This window comes from Lepisosteus oculatus, unplaced genomic scaffold (assembly GCF_040954835.1).
Source record: "Lepisosteus oculatus isolate fLepOcu1 unplaced genomic scaffold, fLepOcu1.hap2 HAP2_SCAFFOLD_62, whole genome shotgun sequence".
Classification (NCBI taxonomy): domain Eukaryota; kingdom Metazoa; phylum Chordata; class Actinopteri; order Semionotiformes; family Lepisosteidae; genus Lepisosteus; species Lepisosteus oculatus.
The window spans coordinates 345,612-366,818 of NW_027168171.1; the positions used below are offsets into that span (position 1 = coordinate 345,612).

General features: G+C 44.6%; 2 non-coding genes across 2 annotated transcripts; both read right to left on the bottom strand.

Annotated features, from left to right (window-relative positions):
- Positions 1–10,662: 10,662 nt before the first annotated feature.
- trnal-aag (transfer RNA leucine (anticodon AAG)) lies at positions 10,663–10,736 on the bottom strand. Its single transcript has one exon. It is a non-coding gene; the product is annotated as a tRNA-Leu (tRNA).
- A 3,355-nt stretch (positions 10,737–14,091) lies between these two features.
- On the bottom strand, positions 14,092–14,164 carry trnar-ccu (transfer RNA arginine (anticodon CCU)). The gene has a single exon. It is a non-coding gene; the product is annotated as a tRNA-Arg (tRNA).
- Positions 14,165–21,207: the final 7,043 nt, after the last annotated feature.

The following is a 21,207-nucleotide window of genomic DNA, read 5'->3' on the forward strand; positions in this document are numbered from 1 at the left end:
GCCTTGTGTCTGCGCGGCAGAGGCGAAGTGCTGCTTCTCCTTTCCCGGTACTATAAAAACGCTAAATCGCTTGGACCCGCTGCCATGGAAAGCAAGACTTCAGATAACCACACATTTTGCGTTCGCACCTCTGGTGCTCTACTTATGCCTTTGAAAACCTAATGAATAAAGCTGAAAGAACCGACACGGTATGTAGGTGCTCGTAAAGCACGCAGTAAAGAACTGTTAACAGCAAGGGTTTCAGTGGGTTAACTGAGGAGAAGGCGTGATCACTAATTGTTGACTTTTTATTTGGTGTTAGAAACACTCTTACTGTGCATGACGTGCAACAAATGTAGCCACAGAAATTGCATCACGCTTTCATGTATGCTATTGCAGACCCCAACGTTGCCTAGATAGAAAACCGAAATAGCCGTGGGTTTGCTTGCTGGTCTGAAGGATCTCTCTTCGAATCTCTATCATTTGTCAATGGAAGTAAAAGGCGTTGCAATCTCATACGTTCAGAATCAAACCCGCAGCTGTTGTTCGACTTTATTTCTTGACTAATTACAACTGAGTGTCGCATGAGCAGTTACGTAAACTTGTCTGGTATATTTGAACACAAATGCCGTTCTTCAATTAAAACTAACAGTACATTGTCAGGGACATTCAGTTCTATACAAACAAGAGACAGACAAGAGAATATTTCTACCTTTCATGTGGACTACGTGTTGACTTACTGATCGGAATAATTGAAAAGTTCGGGTCCATAGCGGATGCAGTGCGTGCTAATTAAAACAGCAACGCTAAGCTCTCAGCACCGTACTGAGCCCAGGTGTTTTTCTAAAGCTCTCAGGTGCAGTTCATTTACATGAAGGAAATCTCTTACTGGGTACAATTACAATGCAGTAAGTAGCACAGACTACTTAGGGAGCAGCCCGATGCGTTTAAAAATGACCCGAGCCAGGTAGGAGTCGAACCTACAATCTCCTGAGTCGTAATCAAACGCGTTATTCATTGCGCCACTGGCCTTGGTGTGACGCTGCTGGACTGTAACCCAGTGAGCTCAGCCCTGCAACTAGTAAAATATTACCCCCGGTCCATTCTTTTCCAAAAGTGAGAAACACCTGTTTTCTACATGTTGTCTGTTTTAAAACCATATCTCTTTAAACCAAACCAAGAGTTTGTCTTTTGCACTGATATTCTGATTCATTTCGATTTCAAAGAAAAAAAACATTACCTTCCAAAGCATCATAAAATTGTCCCTTCTTCCAGACTCTACTTCTCTCTTGTAGCAGTACAGCAGACCTTTCCAGGTGAGCAGATCATAGAGTCCGAAATGAGCTTCCTCCATCAAGCAAAGTACCTGAACATGACTCTATCTTCATAAAAGCGCCCCTGTAATAAAGAAATTAAATCCGAAATCAAGAGGGCAGTTGCCTACTGAAATACAAGAAGTCATCAATTTTAACCTAGCAACACATTAAAGGCTACATCTATACAAGTACGATTCTAAAAATGCTCACCAGATTACGTTTTAAGAAGGACCTGCGCCTCAGGTTCCGCCGAGATCTTAACTCGGATGGCAGGATTCAGAGTCCGGAGTGCGGACTGATGGCGCACGGAGGGTCCATGTACTGTGGATCTCTCAGTGATCTTCCGCGTATTCAAACCGCCAGCGTGTGATTCCCCTGTCCCCGTGACCTCATTGCTCTGCTCTCTCCTCTGTGCAGCCGAGCCCGACTCACGGTAAAGTGAAAAAAAATATGCCCTCAACGTGAGATTTAGTCTGGAGCGAGGATAGATGTTACCTTTTTATCATTGAACAGGATGTATGTGATGTGGCGACTAGGTTCAATTTTGTATCCTCTTTAAAAGATTAAGGACTGGGGTGAGCGTGATTTACCACCCTTTCAGCTAAGAACCCGACGTGCGCACCGTTTAAGCTGCATAAACTCGGTCGTTTAACTCTTCTCCATTAGTAGGGTTAAGGTTAAAGAAAAAAACATTGCTGACTTTTTTTTTTTGCCAGCCGCTAGCGCTGATTAGCAAGGTTTGTATTTCATGTTTTGCAAGTTGCATCCATTTTAAGAAAAACAAGTCCCGTTAAAGACAGGAAATGAATACTTGCATTTAATTAAGTCTAGCCGTAGGCGGTTGTCCATAATGACCAGTACTGTTCGAGAAGACAGAACAAAGAAGGCATCGCTGGGATTCAGACCCAGGATCTCCTGTTTACTAGACAGGCGCTTTAACCAACTAAGCCACGGCGCCCCGGGAGTGTTGCCCTTTTGCAGCCACTTGGACACACCTTTAGAAAAACATTTTGTTAACAGGCATTCTGCCTCAGCCTAAACACCTATAGCTTGCAAAGCGCATGCTATTAGACAGGCACCTCTGCAAGACCTTAAGAGTCTCTTTAACTAGTGATAGTAAGGTGTTCCCAATGGGCGATGTTCGGCTTTCAAATCATCTCTCTGTGGAAGCGCCGAGATGCAGCTGTTTAAGGCTTAGAAGCAGCTGACTGTTTCACTACCTAGCTGATTACTGTCAGTCAGGGAGCTCAGAGGTGAAAAGCCTGTCTGAGAGACAATTCGCCGTCGATCAGTTCAATATGTTCCGTACCAGCTCGGCGCACCCGAGATCATCTTGGTAGCCATGTAGCTCATATGAGTGAGAGCGTGTGTGTGTACCACTGTGGTTGGATGCCGGCCCTTCTCAGGTCACAGTAAACCTTCTGCTCAAAAAAAGTGAGGTAAAACCTCACTCTGCACAGTAAAACCTCAAAAAAAAAGTGAGGTTTTATTTAATCTCTGACCAAGGGAAACGTTTCATTTTTTCAAAGAAATGTTTGTTAAAAAGTAAAGTCATAGTTCGATGGGATTCAATCATAGACCGTGTGATATGGAAGTCAGGAACCTAACCCACAGCACCACCAGCACAGTCATATGCTGAGTGCTGAAAAAGCACTACAGAAACATTATCGACAGACAATGTACAGCGTGTACTATTCTTGTGTTGCGGTACATGAATATAATTATATCGTTATTAATTTCTAATTTATAACTTTATTAACTTTATAAATTTATTAACGTTATTAATTAATTTCACGACGCACAGACAGGGCGCGGGGAGCCGCCGCCTGCAAACACAGCTCCAGGCAGGACTCCACTCCACAGGAGCCGCAGAGCAGAGGAGATGGGGGCAGCTTAGCTCCTGTGCAGAGACCTGAGCTGCTGTTGCTGCAGACACTGTCTTTTCTGCACTCGGGGTAGGAGTGAATGTTGAGTTGCCCTTAGAAATGAAGCAGAGCACTTCAACGGCACGGGTGTGTGTGTGTGCGCCCTGGTGATTCTGGGAGACAGATCGAACCTGGGCTAAAAGAGAGGGGGCTTAGCCGTCTTCCATTTGCTAGTTTAAAGTTGTACAACCCATTTGTATCTGCTAGGCGGCGCAGTCGCCGTGCACAAAGAACGCTTTGAAAAGCGTCAAAGGCAAGTCATTCTGAGTTGGTCGTTTGTGTTTTCCGTTCAGACGCGAAATGCTGAAATGATCTCTCGGCTCCTCGGTTGTCATTTCTGCTCCGTAAAGGAATCACAGCACCCGTCGGCTTCCAGCACGGTGGGTCGGGACACGATGCCGGGGGTCGGAGAGAGCGATGTCTTCCTCGTTAGTATAGGACCTGTCACCTGTCCCCACCTGTCACGCGGGAGACCGGGGTACATCAGGACGCGCATTGAAGTGAAAGCAGGATGCGCTGCGACATGCACTGTGCAGATCCCGCCACACTAAGAGGTGAGTGGGTCTGTTCGATCACAGCGCTAGGCGAATCCCCAATCCCCTTTTGTGCGTGGCGACAAAAGAAGTCTGTTTCCGCCCGGCTTTGAACCGGGGACCTTTCGCGTGTGAGGCGAACGTGATAACCACTACATTACGGAAACGGTGGTAAGATGTGTCCAGCGGCCCAGCGCTGAGCTTCGCCATTGCGATTCAGCTGCTTCCAGTGCTTTTATTGGAGTGTGCTGATGGACCGTGCTCTCTCTCCAGAGACCAGCACGCCTGTCATGGACGGAGCAGGAAAGGCGCCGCCACATTCTACAGCCCTCTCCACGCAATCGACGAAATCGGGCTACTGAAGTGGAGAAAATCGCCTCTCCAGAAAGTGCAAATATCATCTTGGAGAGTATAAATCCTATTGCCGAAGGTCAGCCCTGTCTACCAGAGTGACCCTCCCACCTCCTGCAGCGATGGTCAGCTCGTCTCACACGCGAGAAGTTTTGGCTGGAAACAAGCGCCCCCTCTTCTCGCACGGTTTGCACGTTCGAGAAGGATCTTCTTCACATTCGCCCATGCAGTTCCCAGTCTTGTGGACGAGGACAAAAAGAGCACACAAGGGCTCATCCAGGAGTTGAACCCAGGACCTCCCACACCCTAAGCGAGAATCATACCCCTAAACCAATGAGCCACGGCAGCACTTTCCATTTTATTCTGTCAGCGAGCTTGAGGACGGGGGAGAGGCGTCATTCGCTCGTCCAGTCAGACCTTCATCAATAAGTCAAGAAAGCCGCAATTACACGACTGCCTTGCAGACGAAGGGCAGTGAACTGCACCCGGTAAGAGGGGAACAAGCGGCACTAGGCGACACCGAGGCATGAGCCCCAGCGAGGGGGGTTAGCTTGCATGGTACAGCGCTCGCTTTGCATGCGAGAGATAACGGGATCATTTACCACGTCCTCCAGGTGTGTGCTTAGAGCTTGATGTGCCGAAAGGTGTCCTTTAGCCTGTGGTCACGCCTTGCATGGAGAGCGTCATGCAGCTGTCAATCATTTTGCAGCCACGCCCCCTCTTCATCTTCTCTCTGCCTTGAGCGTCTCCGCCACTCTCTCTTGACATTTCATGTCAGCATGTCAGAAGTCCGAGTGACGTTTTTAATGGCTGAGTGAGGGCACGATGCTGAAGCAGAGAGGCCACTTCAGCCAGAGAGACTTGTGCTAGGTGAGATCTGAAAAACGGACTCGCAACAGAAACAGACCAAAAAAGTATCGGTGAGATCAAAAGGCAAATGCAACATCCAGCAGAGGGCGTCTAAAGATTAGGGAACGGGCGACTGAAATCCATATGAGGCAAACTTTCCAGCTGTGTACTGCAGCTGGCCTCGTTGGCGTAGTTGGTAGCGCGTCAGTCTCATCGTCTGAAGGTCCTGAGTTTGATCCTCACACGGGGCAGGGCTGCTTCCTCTCTTGCTCTTTTCAAACACTTGCGGCAACTGTTCGCTCATAACCACGTCTGGAATGCGTGACCTTTACACGGGGGAGAAGCAACGCCGCATCCCTTTTCTAAAGAACATTCACATTCAGAAATAAGTCAAGAAATTTGCCATTACTTTAGCTCGCGCTGCTGTCAGCCTGCCCATGTTGCCAAAGAAAGATTCACTCGGCGTCAACATGACAGAACAGCGATCACTTGAAAACACTGTTCCACACTCCGTAAGCAAGAACTTCAGTGTTTGCAGTCACCCGATATGCCGATAGTCAAAGGAGCACAAAACATGAAGCGTCAAAAGACAAGATGAGTTGATGGAAAGAGCCTTGAATTGATGAGCACAAAAGTTCAGCTCGTACAATAGGCAACGAAGGTCCCGGCGTCATCATCGCACTTGAAAGGACTGCCTTGCAGACTAAGGGCAGTGGGAGGTTGCTGTTTTCAGATGGAGGCATTGGGATGGTGGGCCGAGATCTATTCTTCTTAAGGAATTCTTCATCGTGAAAGATCGGTCCACAGGTCATCCAAAGAACTTACAAATTTTTTGGACTCAGGGAATCACGTGCTTCCGGAAGGGAGTGAAGTGATCAAACACATGACATGCCCCCTTGATCTCACATGCACAATTCTGCTGCAACATGCACAGCTACCATCCACACCAGGCAGTGGGGCTTCAGCAGAATTTGCTACGCCACCTGCAATTACATATCCAGCTGCACACATATACATGGCCCCTCTGTCCTTTTCAGGATCTCAAAAAAAAGCATAGCGTGGTTTTCCTGTAACCTGATTGACCGCATCTCCCTCAGAATGTGCCCCGTTGCATTCATTGCTGAAGCAGGACGGAGGCTAACGGACATGCCAGAACAGTTAGGGTCAGCGATCTCTCCAAAATATTGTGGTTGTAGTGGAAGAAATATGGTTTAAATTGTACCTTGGTATTTCAAACTCTCTCTAGAATGTTATCCTTTTCTATTTTATTTTGACAGGAACTGGCTAATGACACTAGATGAAAAGAGAAGAAAGAAATCACAACGTTTCGGCCGTGGAGCCTTCTTCAGGTGTGAGGGCTCCACGGCTGAAATGTTGTGTTTTCTTTCTTCTCTTTTAAGCATGGAATAGACCTATTACTTGTTCCTTTGCAGCCTACGCATGCTGACACAGCTCCCCACCTGAACTGCTAATGATGCCTGGTAGTTTGTGGTACTTGGGTATTGTCTTATGTTTGCTCAAACTGCATATGTGTGATTGCATATTTTTGGGTATTTTCATATGTCAATATTTAATTCACTGACATTCCTGTATGCTTGGAAGAAAGGTAGATTGGATTTGGCACAGGACGCCTGCCCATATTAGTTGATCATTGTTGGGCTGGAAAAACAATGATAAAAAGTGTATGAAAAAAGCTCTCTCCAATATTTCCCTTCTCTTCGCCATGGTTACACTGCCTGTTCTTTCCGTCTTTTGTCCTTCTACAAAGATTCCAGGGCTCTTTTTCCACCATAATATCAGAAGCCAAAAAATAACCATCTAATGTGTAAACAGCATTTGTAATGTTGGTAGCTGGAAGAGGTTAAGTATGTTTGCAAGACCTAGTTGATTACACCACAGACTTACTTTGTTGTTGTCAGTTTTTTTTTCTCTTTTAAAGGCTGTAGGTGGGGTGTGATGGACTGTACCACTATCATAGAAGATTTTTTCAGGACACATCCCAGTTCCATAGTAGAATTTATCAATAGTAGAATTCCATAGGACATTATTTACCAACATATTACCCAGTGTGAGACTCTGCCAGTAAACCTCAGAGCATTGAGTTCTCCACTGATAAAGATGGCTGTCTGAAGTCATGAAATCCACTGCTGGAATGCTTGAGAGACTGTAATTGAATCTTGGCTGGAATTAGGCTTTCTATTAGTGTTGATTTTTGGGAATTATGTGGTAAAAAGGGAAAACTCCTTTACTTTAGTCACTTTGAATGTTCAAATGTACAGAACCTGCAAAACTAAGCAATGAAAAAAATCCATCACCACTCTCATGATAGCATAAATCATAGTCTCTGCTGTTGTGTAACAATACACACTTTCAATTTTCTTATCGCCTGTCTCCAGAGAGAATGTTGTTAGTGCTGATGACCTTGAATTAGACCTTGTTGACTCTGTAAAACAATCTTCCTCTGCTTAGATTTTCACTCAGATTGATTTTGTTCTCAGATTATTCCTGGCAGGACTGAGTTTCTAAGACATGAAAAGTGAAAGAAAAAGTACAGAAGATCAGCCCTTGAATATACAACATTGTGCAGTGAGATTGTTAAATGTATTAGCTGCTATCCCGTGCTAGAGCCTGTCGTGGTAAGCAGTGGATGACAGGATCTAGCATAGATACTAATGAAACACTGTTAATGAAAGATAAAACACTTGAGTCTTATTTTAGTTTTCCATTTCCCTTTCATTTGTGATGTACTGTACAACAGGCCACAGAACATGCACAAAAACAGATATGCACACATTCACACCAGGCAATGACAGTCTGCCCAGTCAGAATCTGAGCTGAGGTATCAGAATTCTGAATTCCCTGAATTCTGTCATGGATCATCCACAATAAGGGCAATGTTTGAACACGAGGATCCCCAGGAGAGAGCCTAGTAACATAAATCTTGGAGCAAAAGCAGATGATTATCTTCATAGTTTGTGTGGTTGAGCCAAAGTTGAGCATGAGGATATGTGAGTCACCATTCTTAGAAATGGATCCAACTTCAGACAGGCGTCAAAAGTAAGAGTATACAGTGCTGGGGCAATGACACTTCAATGATCAGAAGGATAACAAGAGTTTTAATGCATTGAAATTGATTTTCTGGTGATGCACACTGTCATGGAACTATTAATTTTTAAGGATCACTTACTGACGTCAGACAGCTGCCAATTCTCCAGACTGGAAGGATGAACAGTTTATCCCCCTAGGTACCATATTTCCATATTTCGAAGCATTGGAATAATACATGTCATACAGCAACATAAAAACAGGAAGACAAGTATCACAGCCCCTATAATCGGTGTTAGTAACTTAAAAGAAAAACATTCCCCCTGGCCCAAACAGTGATTCTAACCAGGAGAGAAAAGCAGGTGTATCTTTTATGCCTCTCTGTTTATTCACATTGTCTTTTAGTTCTTTCAAATGCTGAATAGCGAGCGTAAGATTTCCGTAATCATCGTCATTAGCTGGAATATATGTACAACAGGAGTCTCCTACTAAAGCATAGACTCCTCCAGATGCTGCATTTTGAAGGTCCAGCACGAACCTGTTCTGAAGTGCCATTAATCTAACTCCCCTTAATTCTTGTTTGATAGCGTCTAAGCCTTCTAACGTGATATTAATAAAAGAGTACATTTCATAAAAAGTCGCATGGGTGAGGCTGTAGAATGAGGCATTAAAGCACATATATAACAAGATGCATTAAATTTCTTTAACTTTACAGTATGATTTATAAATTTATACCACAAATTACTCATATCCCCCTCATTATCAGTTTCATTCAGCCAGTTTGTATACAAAGAGGCTTCATGTTTAGATTCTTCCTCTTTTGGGGTGGTGACAGGCTTCTACATAAAAAGGAAAAGGGCTGTGCACATCAGTCCCAAGCAGGTTATCCCCATCTGTCCTTGTGGAGACATCACTCCTGCGCTTTGCTCAGTTCGTTTGTGACCTTTTTACAGTGGGAAGCATGAATCCAGGGCACCATTTCTGTGACCTTCACAGCAGTGGGAGTGGTCAGCAGCACCTGGTACAGCCCCCTCCACCTGAGTGAACACCATTTCTTTTTCCTGAAGTCTTTCACCAGAATCCAGTCTCCTTATTCACTCATTAGTTCTTACAGCACAGGTAAATCCCTGTGGGCTGGAGCCCAGCATAATCTTAGGCTTTTTTGGTCAACTTTGGTCAACAGATTGGTCAACAACTGGGTAATAACTCTTAGAAAAATCTACACATTGTTCCCCTGCCTCAGCTGTGGCGTTTTGCAGAACAATTCTAGCTGAAGTTGTAAAATTTCTCTTTGTTCCGTTCCTGCAAAACATCTTATTATGAACAAACAAACCACAAAAATCATTTGCATCTAGGGGAATCACTCCCAAGGGTAACCCCCCTTAAAACTATATTGTTCTACCCATCAGGTTCTGCCACTAGATAAGAGAACCTTTCCCATGAAATCATTTTTTGACCTTCATGATCCCTTCAGGGCGTACAATTAGCACAGAAGCAGCAGCTTTAGTCCACATGTTTTTCAAACAGGATATTAACGATATGATCATAACGAATAATACCAGACCCACAAATATGTATTGAACCAGAGACCCTCTCCATGTTCCTAACACAGACTGTAGCCATGCACCAATGCCCCAATCATCTGGATTGCAGGATTTACGAAGAAAATTATTTTCGCAGTAATTAATTTATTATATTTACTATATTTATTATACACGTGTAAATTAATTACTGCGAAAATAATTTACTTCGTACACTGTGCAGAGAGCCGTATACTCCTAGTTGCGGCACACACGATACGTACAGTAAAAAGCCTCAGGCACTGTGTTAGATGTGTTTTCGACGTTATATATGCGTTTATTAATGTCGTCAATTTTACGGTTGCAATTTGACGTTGATTATACGTCGAGGCGACGTATATATACGTATAGCCGTATTTTCGCCGTGAATATACGTATATTTGACGAATCAATGTCCTCTTGGTAAACTCTTGAGCAAACTCTGAACCAGCTCTAAGGAAACTAATCCGATTAGACGTTACTTTGACTCATCTTTTTACGCTCAGTGCTGGATTGCTCAAACTCCAGCTAGGGTTAGGGTTAGCATTCCCACGCTACTTAGACACTGTTTACGCTCAGTGCTGGATTTTGGGAACTTCAGGACGAGTGGGAATTTTCTCCTATCTGTCCATTCTGTTTTGTTTTAGAGACTCTTGGCTGCCTATGTTGTACAGTGCAGCGTGAAGGAAACATTTTCCAAAACTGTGTCAGCTTAAAAGTTGTAAGAAAACCCCTCCAGCTGCTTTAACTCTCTTCATTTTTGTAATTTAATGTGACACTCGATGTATAACTGGAGCCTCACATATGCAAATGGTGAGGCTCCAGTTCGACACCACTTTACAGTATATGACAAAAGCATGGCAGACTGTGCCATGACCGGCAGATAACTTCCGCTTATTTTTACCATATTAAACATTGGAAATCCAACCACTTACATTTGTGACACTTGATTTTGGCTCCACCTAAGACACTCTTAAATCTTCAAACACTTTTCTCTTCTCCTGCAACACTCTTGTTTGTCGGCACTATGTGGCAGCGTTGCATGACAACCCCTCTCACCACGGAAAGGAACCTAACAGCTTTGGTAAGAGAGGAGAAAAGAACCTGGCCCGTACGGGGATCGAACCCGTGACCTTGGCATTCTTAGCACCACGCTCTAACCAACTGAGCTAACTGGCCTCACGACAGTGGTCCTCTCTGTGCTGCAAAAAATCGAACTCAGGGAATTTCTTTTGCCCTCCTTTGAATAGAAAGCCGTGTAATTCAGTGTACGGGCTTTCTCGTGCAGTTTCATGGTTCTTGTAACCCAAATCCTACACTGGCCTGAAGTGTCCCCCCATTTCACAGCATTTTTCAGCTGATTTAAAAAGTACCTAAAGGAGAAGCATTTTTGAAGACCATCAATTACCAAGAGCTTTTGTCAAAGGTTTTGGTGGTCATTTTTAATGACCACAGAGCACTATGACCTCGGTTTTACATCTCATCCGAAAGACAGCACCCTTTTACAACACAGCGTCGCCGTCACTATGCTGGGGCATTGGGACCCGCACAGACCTCAGGGTGAGCGCCCCCCCGCCGGCACCATTAACACCGCTTCCAGCTGGAAGCTTTGTTTTTCCCTGTAGCTTACCCTCATCCGGGTACTGACCTGGCTCACACCTGCTTAGTTTCAGTGGGTTTTCAGTTGCGAGTTGCAAGGGGATGCAAGTGATGGAGCCACTCGCTGCAAAAGCCACTGCATTGGCCGGGAATCAAACCCAAGCCTCCCGCGTGGCAGGCAAGAATTCTACCACTGAACCACCAACGCTCAGTGTCTGGGCCTTCAAAAAAGACGCTTTTTTGGTGCTCTGTGCAAAAAGCGTCGACATGCTTCCAGCTGCAAAATGCCATTTGCGGACACTGAAGAATTTATTTCCAAGGCAGCGGGTACAAGCGATTGGGCGTTTTAAAACCACCAGGAACAGCAAAGAGGCGCGCTTCTTTGATTGCGCCGGAACACACCAACTGGAGGCGGACAACGTAGTCGGCAGGATTCGAACCTGCGCAGGGAGACCCCAATGGATTTCTAGTCCATCGCCTTAAACACTCGGCCACGACTACAGCAAGCCCCACCACCGCTGCGTTCTTGCTACAATCTTACCTGGATCGCAAGGCGCCGGCGGAAGCCTATTTCAAAGTCGTTCTCCGTTTCAAAAAAACATTTCCAAAATACAAGCCTTGCAGACAGACATGCCTCAGAGGACTTAAGGGTGGCTTCATGTCGGAATGATAAAGTCTCCCCGTCCGGACATGAAAATGCCACTTTGTTACACACAAAAAAAGAATCAACAACAGAGAAATGTCCACAAGCATTTGAAAAGCCGCACCACGCCGCACTTGAAATAGCTCTTACATTAGTGGTAGACGCAGGAATCGCCTTTTTATTTACGCTCTTACCCACGCGATGGAAAGCAAAACAAAGCAAAGCAGAGCAAAACAAAACGAACAAACGAAAACCCTCACGTCCCGCACTTGCATATAACGCTGTTACGTGCCCAAGTGGTATTGTACGTCATCCTAGCACTGCACGCCGGGGCGTATGGTATATGGGAACGAGCACACGCCACGAATCGTCTCGAATCACTCCCTACAGCTGTAAGGTGCCTTGAAGCGTGCACCCCCAACATTCTTCTTTGCGCATCTGTGAAAGGTAAACTCTTGAGCAAACTCTGAACCAGCTCTAAGGAAACTAATCCGATTAGATGTTACTTTGACTCATCATTTAAGGGACCCTTGTTAATTGGAGAAATCAATGATTTCGAATGAATTCTGTATGCGTTAAAAGACAGCTATACACAGAAAACATGCAGGACACTGCTCATGATGTTTCCCGAGCCGAAACAGTGCGTTTTTCCAAGCCATCTGACCAAGCCTGCCCACTGAAAACTGCAGGAGATCGTGTAAAGACGTTCAAGTTTGTAACTACTGCACGCACAGGAAGCAGAATAAATTCCTCTATTCAAACTGTCAAAGGTTTGCTTTGCGAACGCTGCAGGACATCGCACAATCTCTTTTGAACAGGGACAAACGATTTCTTATGGGGCGCAGTAAGTACAGACGTTTAAAAAGCTCCACTCATGCCAATGATGCAGCATGAAGAAGCGCAACCTAAAGTTTGCATTCCTAGCACTGTTGCAACCTAGCACTGTTGTATTCCCCGCATCAGTAGCTAAGAGAATATAATTTACGACTCTTGTTAATGCAGTTTCAGAAACCAGACTGAAATTTCTCAAGTATATTATTTGAATCCATTTGATGTTGGGCAACAACTATTCTTTCAAGACTTTTAGATTGAAATGGGACCTTTGAGACAGGCCTGTAGTTGTTAAGAACTTGTGGATCCAAATTTGACTTCTTAAGGAGCGGTCTAAGAACCACTACCTTAAATTGATCATGTACGACGCCTGACGCAAGCGATGCATTCATCATACTAATTATAGGTCCTGCCAGTCCTTCGAGGGAATCTTTGACTAGCTGACTGGGGATGGGATCTAGGAAACAGGTGGTTTACTTTGTCTTACGTCTGTGTTCATGAGTCCACCATAAGAAGAAATCTGAACAGGAGTGGTGATCATGCGAGGTCACCACGGAGGAAACCACTGCTCTCCCCCCAAAAAAAACCACCACAGCCCCTCTCAAGTTTGCTAAAGACCACATGGATGTTCCACAGCAACTCCTGGAACAATGTTCTGTGGACAGACGTGACAAAAGTTGAACTTGTTGGTAAATGTGCACAGCGTTATGTTTGGAGATAACAAAACACCGCATACCAACTCCAAAACCTCATCCCACCTGGGAAGCATGGCGGAGGCATCGAGGGACCGATGAATTCCAAGATGTATCAGGAAATTCTACAGCAGAATGTCAGGGTGTCTGCCTGTGATCTAAAACTCAAAAGACGCTGGGTCTTACAACATGACAAAAACAAAGGAGTACATCAACAACAGAGTGGCTGAAACAGAAGAAATTCCGTATGTTGGGATGGCCAAGTAAGAGTCCTGACCCCAATCCCATTGAAGTGCTGTGGCGTGATCTGAAGCAGGCCATTCAGCGCAAGACATCCCAAAAATATACATAGGCCAAAATACCTCCTAACCGCTGCTCAGGTCTGACAAGCCGCTACAGAAAGTGGGGGTTGAGGTTTTTGTCATAAAGGAGGTTCCACTAGCTCCTTAATATAAGGGTTCACGTACTTTTTCCATCAATGACCTTGATTGTTTAAACCATTTGGTCAATAAAGAAACAGCAATGTCAAATGTTGGGCGTGTGTTGTTTGTTAAATCAGACTCTCTTTATTAATTATTATGACTTAGATAAAGATAAGATCACATGTTAGGAGCCATTCATGCAGAAATCCACATCATTCCAAAGGGCTGTTTACAAAAGTTTTTCTCCCAACTGTATGTGAGAGAAAAGCAGAGACGCTCACTGAGTAAGGTGGGGTTGCAGCTTTGCAAATCACAAGGACATTTGTACGCTCAAAATGGGACAGGAGCACCCCAGATGGGACTCAAACCCACAATCCCTGGCTTAGGAGGCCAGTGCCTTATCCATTAGGCCACTGGGGCACACTGGGTTGGGTCGATCACGCTGATGAAGAGCCAGTTTTTTTTTTCCTTTGCTTTTTCAAAGGGATCCACAAAATTAGGAAAGTTAGGCAGCAGAAGGTTTACTGTGACCTGAGAAGGACCGGCATCCAATCACGGTGGTACACACACACGCTCTCACTCATCTGAGCTACACGGCTACCAAGATGATCTCAGGTGCGCCGAGCTGGTACGGAACATATTGAACTGATCGACGGCGAATTGTCTCTCAGACAGGCTTTTCACCTCTGAGCTCCCTGACTGACAGTGATCAGTTAGGCAGTAAAACAGTCAGCTGCTTCTAAGCCTTAAACAGCTGCATCTCGGCGCTTCCACGGAGAGATGATTTGAAAGCCGAACATCGCCAATTGGGAACACCTTACTATCACTAGTTTAAGAGACTCTTAAGGTCTTGCAGAGGTGCCTGTCTAATAGCATGCGCTTTGCAAGCTATAGGTGTTTAGGCTGAGGCAGAATGTCTGTTAACAAAATGTTTTTCTAAAGGGGCCTCACACTCTTTTCCAAGCAATGGTCACCATCCCCACAATGTAGTCATGTCCTAGGACGTCACCTTTTAGTCTCCATTTGTCTGCCACCAACATTTTAGGTTACGGGGTCACAACCGCACCCCGGAGAGCATAGGAACCGTTGGCGTTCTGGCTGCGCAGATTGGGCTGAAGGTGGGGCGCTTGAATCTCGCTGTTGGAGGCCGTCTGAAACTGACCCAAGCCTTTCCCTTGAATTAAATGTAAATAAGAAATGAACCCCAGATGCACATGGAATCAATCACGTGTTTCCTTTGAGCCGTTTCAAAGACTGCTCCAGAGTTTACCTTGCACAGATGCGCAAAGATTAATGATGGGGGTGCACGCTTCCAGGCGCCTTACAACTGTAGGGACTGATAAGAGACAATTCGTAGCGTGTACTCATTTCTCTCTATTCCCCGTGTTGCAGTGGTAGGATGACATAAATTCCTGCTTCGACACGTAACGGCATTATAATCAAGTGCAGGAGCTGAGGGCTTTAGTTTTGTTTCGTTTTCCATGGCGTTCGTAAGCGCGCAAATCAAAGGCAATTCCCGCGTCTAACACGAATGTAAATGCTTTTGAAAGTGCAGTGTGGTGCAGCTTGTAAAAACCTTTTGTGGTTTGTTGATGTTTTTTCTGTCTGCCAAAGTTGCATTTTGACATCCGGACTGGGGGACTTTATCATTTGAACGTGAAGCCAGCCTTAAACCCTCTGAGGCGTGTCTGTCTGCCGGCACGAATCTTGTGAAAGGTATTTTTTTTTAACGGAGAGCGACTTTAAAAAGGTTTCCGCAGCCACCTCGCACTCCGTGTTAGATTATAGGAGGAATGCGGCGGCAGCAAACTCGCTTTTGTCGTGGCCGAGTGGTTAAGTGCGTTGGGGACTCCCCGCGCAAGTTCGGAACTTGCCGACTCCGGCGTCTGCCGCACGTCGCCTTGTGCCTGCGCGGCAAAGGCAAAGTGCCGTTTCTCCTTTCCCGGCACTATAAAAACGCTAAATCGCTTGGACCCGCTGCCATTGAAAGCAATTCTTCAGGTAACCACACATTTTGCGTTCGCACCTCTGGTGCTCTACTTATGCCTTTGAAAACCTAATGAATAAAGCTGAAAGAACCGACACGATATGTAGGTGCTCGTAAACCACGCAGTAAAGAACTGTTAACAGCAAGGGTTTCAGTGGGTTAACTGAGGAGAAGGCGTCATCGCTAATTGTTGACTTTTTATTTGGTGTTAGAAACACTCTTACTGTGCATGACGTGCAACAAATGTAGCCACAGAAATTGCATCACGCTTTCATGTATGCTATTGCAGACACCAACGTTGCCTAGATAGAAAACCGAAATAGCCGTGGGTTTGCTTGCTGGTCTGAAGGATCTCTCTTCGAATCTCTATCATTTGTCAATGGAAGTAAAATGCGCTGAAATCTCATACGTTCAGAATCAAACCCGCAGCTGTTTTTCGACTTTATTTCTTGACTAATTACAACTGAGTGGCGCATGAGCAGTTAGGTAAACTTGTCTACCGGGGTAAAGTTAGCTCGAAGTTCGAAAACGATTTTGGCACGCCTGTAGCGCTTTCACGAAACCTCTTAGAGTTGCGAGAATGCTTGTTTTGTGTATAAAATACATTGTGGATGGTTTCTCAGCCTTTACTTTTTCGATTTTATGACATTTTTTTGACCATGCACGAATATTCTTTTGTCCATATCTTCGCAATGGAAGCACAGAACGCCGTCAAACCAAATGCATTTTAAAGACCACGACTTGTGGATATTTCCACAGCCTTTACATCAAACTATCAGTGAGCTAATTATCTTTTTTTAAACCTCCGGTTTTTCATCGATGCGTAATTACGCACGAACTGGAACCCGGGGGACCGCTGTGTGCACACGTTCACAACGCGAGAAATACTGTTCAATACGGCTTCATGCGAAAAACCCGTATATGACCATAGGAAGCAGAACAGCGCGGTCTCCCATTACCCAGACTGTAAGCACGGGAATAAAGCTTTGTTTGATTTCTGAAACCCTTCCTTTACGCCCTGTTTTCATTCAGGTAAGGGTCAACTATATTCACAATACTACTGACAGCAGGAAGATTAAAATATTCTTTTCTCAGCAGCTTATTAAAAACAGCTCCCATGATGTTCAAACCGATTTTTTACACAGAACACTGACACAGCTTTGCATTCTGAATCTCTTTTTGTCATGCTTTTATTTAATATGGCACAATGCACTGGGATAGGGGTATTCTGTTCACAAACCAATAGCATTTAAACCACAGCACCCACAATGCAGCAAGTGTTTTGCACACTAAGCAGGTCCTCTGACTTTTCCCAGCTTTGTTTTGGGTTGTGGAACCTTTCTTTATATTTTTTAGGATTTTCTGAAGATAACACTACAGGTAATACACTGGGATAGGTGGGTCATCTTCATGGCTCAATAGCATTTCAAATACAGCACCCACACTGTTGAAACCAAGTGTTTTACACACCAGACAGGCCCCCTAACTTTATATAACCTTGCTGTGGCTGTGGCCCCTTTCTTTAATTTTTTATGATTTTTTGAAGATAACACTACGGGTAATACACTGGGACAGGTGGGTCGTCTTCATGGCTCAATAGCATTTCAAATACAGCACCCACACTGCTGAAACCAAGTGTTTTACACACCAGACAGGCCCCAGAACCTCGTACAACCTTGCTGTGGCTGTGGCCCCTTTCTTTATTTTTTTATGATTTTCTGAAGATAACACTACAGGTAACACAGTGCGATAGGTGGGTAGTCTTCATGGCTCAATAGCATTTCAAATACAACAACCACACTGCTGAAACCAAGTGTTTTACACACCACACAGGTCCCCTAACCTTATACAACCTTTCTGTGGTTGTGGCCCCTTTATTTATTTTTTTAATAAGAATTTTAGTTTTTCAATATGGCACCATTAGACAGGCGGTACATGGGGATTGGGGGGTGCTATTCATGAGTCAATAGCTCTTCAAGCACAACAGCCACAGTGCTGCAACCAGGTGTTTTACACCAGACATTTCCCCTAACCTTATACAACCTCGCTTTGAGTTGTGGAACATTTCTTTATTTTTTAATGTTTTTTTTGACTGTAATCAAGTGTTGTGCTCACTAGGCAGGCCTCCTGACCTTTCACAGTCATGCTTTGTTGTGTGCAACTTTAATTATCTTTTTAGGATTTTTTGAACATGGCAACTTCCACCAAGACGGGTGGGGGGTGTGGGGGTGCTCTTCAATAGCTTTTTCATCTATACACACAAACGGATGTAACCAAGACACTCAGAACCTGTCACGCAGGGGCTGACTGCTGAGGATAGGGATCCAATGCGGTGCCCTTGGTAGGGTTGGCCCAAGACGCAGGCGTAGTCGGAGTAAACAGGCAGGGGCCCGAGTCCGGGAAGGCGTAGAAGTTGCGTCGGTAGGCAGAGGCGTAAATGAAGAGACAGGCTGGGGTCAGGATCCGAGAAAGCGTAAAACAGGCGAAGGTACAAAATCGAGTGGCTAAAGCAGTTGTCGGAAAAGCGGGGTCGAGGTCCAGGGGAGAAGTCATAGTAAGGCAAAAGCGTAGTTAGTAGGTAAGCTCCGGGACAGAATCTCAATCGTGAGCAATGACCGGGGAACAGATGAGGGTTTAAGTAGAGGACTGATTGACATGTGCACGTTTGGTATGGGGAGAGCTCGAGGGAATGCGGGAGCGCTTGCCTGCGTGAGGGAGATTCATGACAGAACCAACAGAATCAACCTGAACTCATAGAAAAACAAGAATGCCCCCGAGACACCTGAATCCCCCTCCTGGACCACTCTGGTATCAACACCCCCAAACCCATCCATACCAGCTAACAAGATTCAGAATCGGTGCAACCCTCCAACCTGGACCAAGAGCAGGATGGGACAAGAACCTGCACCACACTACGTACACAGGTTTGTATTTTTGGCTGAAGATGAAAATGTCTAACATAGATTGTTTTGGTTCTAGCAAACAATAAAAATAGTTGTTAAAATCCAAACACACATAATGAGATCACTCTCTGTCAGTAACATTCTGGGTCTGGGCTCCTCTGTATTTGGGCTAAAGAGAGTTCAACAACATTTATTAAATGCACTGACATCATAATCTGACAAGATCCATTGTTTAGGGGAGACTTGACCACCCACTGTCCCCCTGGTATCGTGAAGCTCATTGTCCTTTAGCTTTCCAAAACCAGAATCACTTGGGACTCCGGGGGGATCGGTGTATGCAAAATATGAATTCCTTATGCAAGAAATTGTATATGGTCAATATAGCGATCATATCTTATCAGCAGATGGTAATCTCCAAGGAACAAGTAATAGGTTTATTCCACGCTGAAAAATGATCAAATGATTGATGAACCCAAGTGATTTGAAAGAAATGTTAAACAACTCAAAGCGAGGTTGTATAAGGTTAGGGGAGCTGTCTGGTGTGTAAAACACCTGGTTGCAGCACTGTGGCTGTTGTGCTTGAAGAGCTATTGACTCGTGAAGAGCACGATGTACTATCCCCATGTACCGCCTGTCTAATGGTGCCATATTGAAAAACTCATAAAAAAATAAAGAAAGGGGCCACAACCACAGCAAGGTTGTATAAGGTTCTGGGGGCTGTCTGGTGTGTAAAACACCTGGTTTCAGCAGTGTGGCTGTTGTATTTGAAATGCTATTGAGCCATGAAGACGACCCACCCGTCCCAGTGTATTACCTGTAGTGTTATCTTCAGAAAATCATTACAAAATAAAGAAAGGGGCCACAGCCACAGTAAGGTTGTATGAGGTTTGGGGGCCTGTCTGGTGTGTAAAACACTTGGTTTCAGCAGAGTGGGTGCTGTATTTGAAATGCAATTGAGCCATGAAGACGACCCACCCGTCCCAGTGTATTACCTGTAGTGTTATCTTCAGAAAATCATTACAAAATAAAGAAAGGGGCCACAGCCACAGTAAGGTTGTATGAGGTTTGGGGGCCTGTCTGGTGTGTAAAACACTTGGTTTCAGCAGAGTGGGTGCTGTATTTGAAATGCTATTGAGCCATGAAGACGACCCACCTGTCCCAGTGTATTACCTGTAGTGTTATCTTCAGAAAATCATAAAAAAATTAAAGAAAGGGGCCACAGCCACAGCAAGGTTGTATGAGGTTCGGGGGCCTGTCTGGTGTGTAAAACACTTGGTTTCAGCAGTGTGGGTGCTGTATTTGAAATGCTATTGAGCCATGAAGACAACCCACCCATCCCACCTGTAGTGTTATCTTCAGAAAATCATAAAAAAATAAAGGTTCCATAACCCAAAACAAAGCTGGGAATAGTCAGATGACCTGCTTAGTGTGCAAAACACTTACCTGCAGCATTGTGGGTGCTGTGGTTTAAATGCTATTGGTTTGTGAACCAGTGCATTGTGCCACATTAAATAAAAGCAAGAGAAAAAGAGATTCAGAACACAAAGCTGTGTCAGTGTTCTGTGTAAAAAATCGGTTTGAACATCATGGGAGCTGTTTTTAATAAGCTGCTGAGTAAAGAATATTTTAATCTTCCTGCTGTCAGTAGTATTGTGAATATAGTTGACCCTTACCTGAATGAAAACAGGACGTAAAGGAAGGGTTTCAGAAATCAAACAAAGCTTTATTCCCGTGGTTACAGTCTGGGTAATGGGAGACCGCGCTGTTCTGCTTCCTATGGTCATACAGTATACGGGTTTTTCGCATGAAGCCGTATTGAACAGTATTTCTCGCTTTGTGAACGTGTGCACACAGCGGTCCCCCGGGTTCCAGTTCGTGCGTAATTACGCATCGATGAAAAACCGGAGGTTTAAAAAAAGATAATTAGCTCACCGATAGATTGATGTAAAGGCTGTGGAAATATCCACAAGTCGTGGTCTTTAAAATGCTTTTGGTTTGAAGGCGTTCTGTGCTTCCATTGCGGAGATATGGACAAAAGCATATTCGTGCTTGGTCAAAAAAATGTCATAAAAACGAAAAAGTAAAGGCTGAGAAAGCATCCACAATGTATTTTATACACAAAGCAAGTGTTTTTGTAACTCTAAGAGATTTCGTGAAAGCGCTACAGGCGTGCCAAAATCGTTTTCGAACTTCAAGCTAACTTTACCCCGGTAACTTGTCTGGTATATTTGAACACAAATGCCGTTCTTCAATTAAAACTAACAGTACATTGTCAGGGACATTCAGTTCTATACAAACAAGAGACAGACGAGAATATTTCTACCGTTCATGTGGACTACGTGTTGACTAACTGATCGGAATATTTGAAAAGTTCGGGCTCATAGCCGATGCAGTGCGTGCTAATTAGAACAACAGCAACGCTGAGCTCTCAGCACCGTACTGAGCCCAGGTGTTTTTCTAATGCTGTCAGGTGCAGTTCATTTACATGAAGGAAATCTCTTACTGGGTACGATTACAATGCAGTAAGTAGCACAGACTGCTTAGGGAGTAGCCCGATGCTTTTAAAAACAACC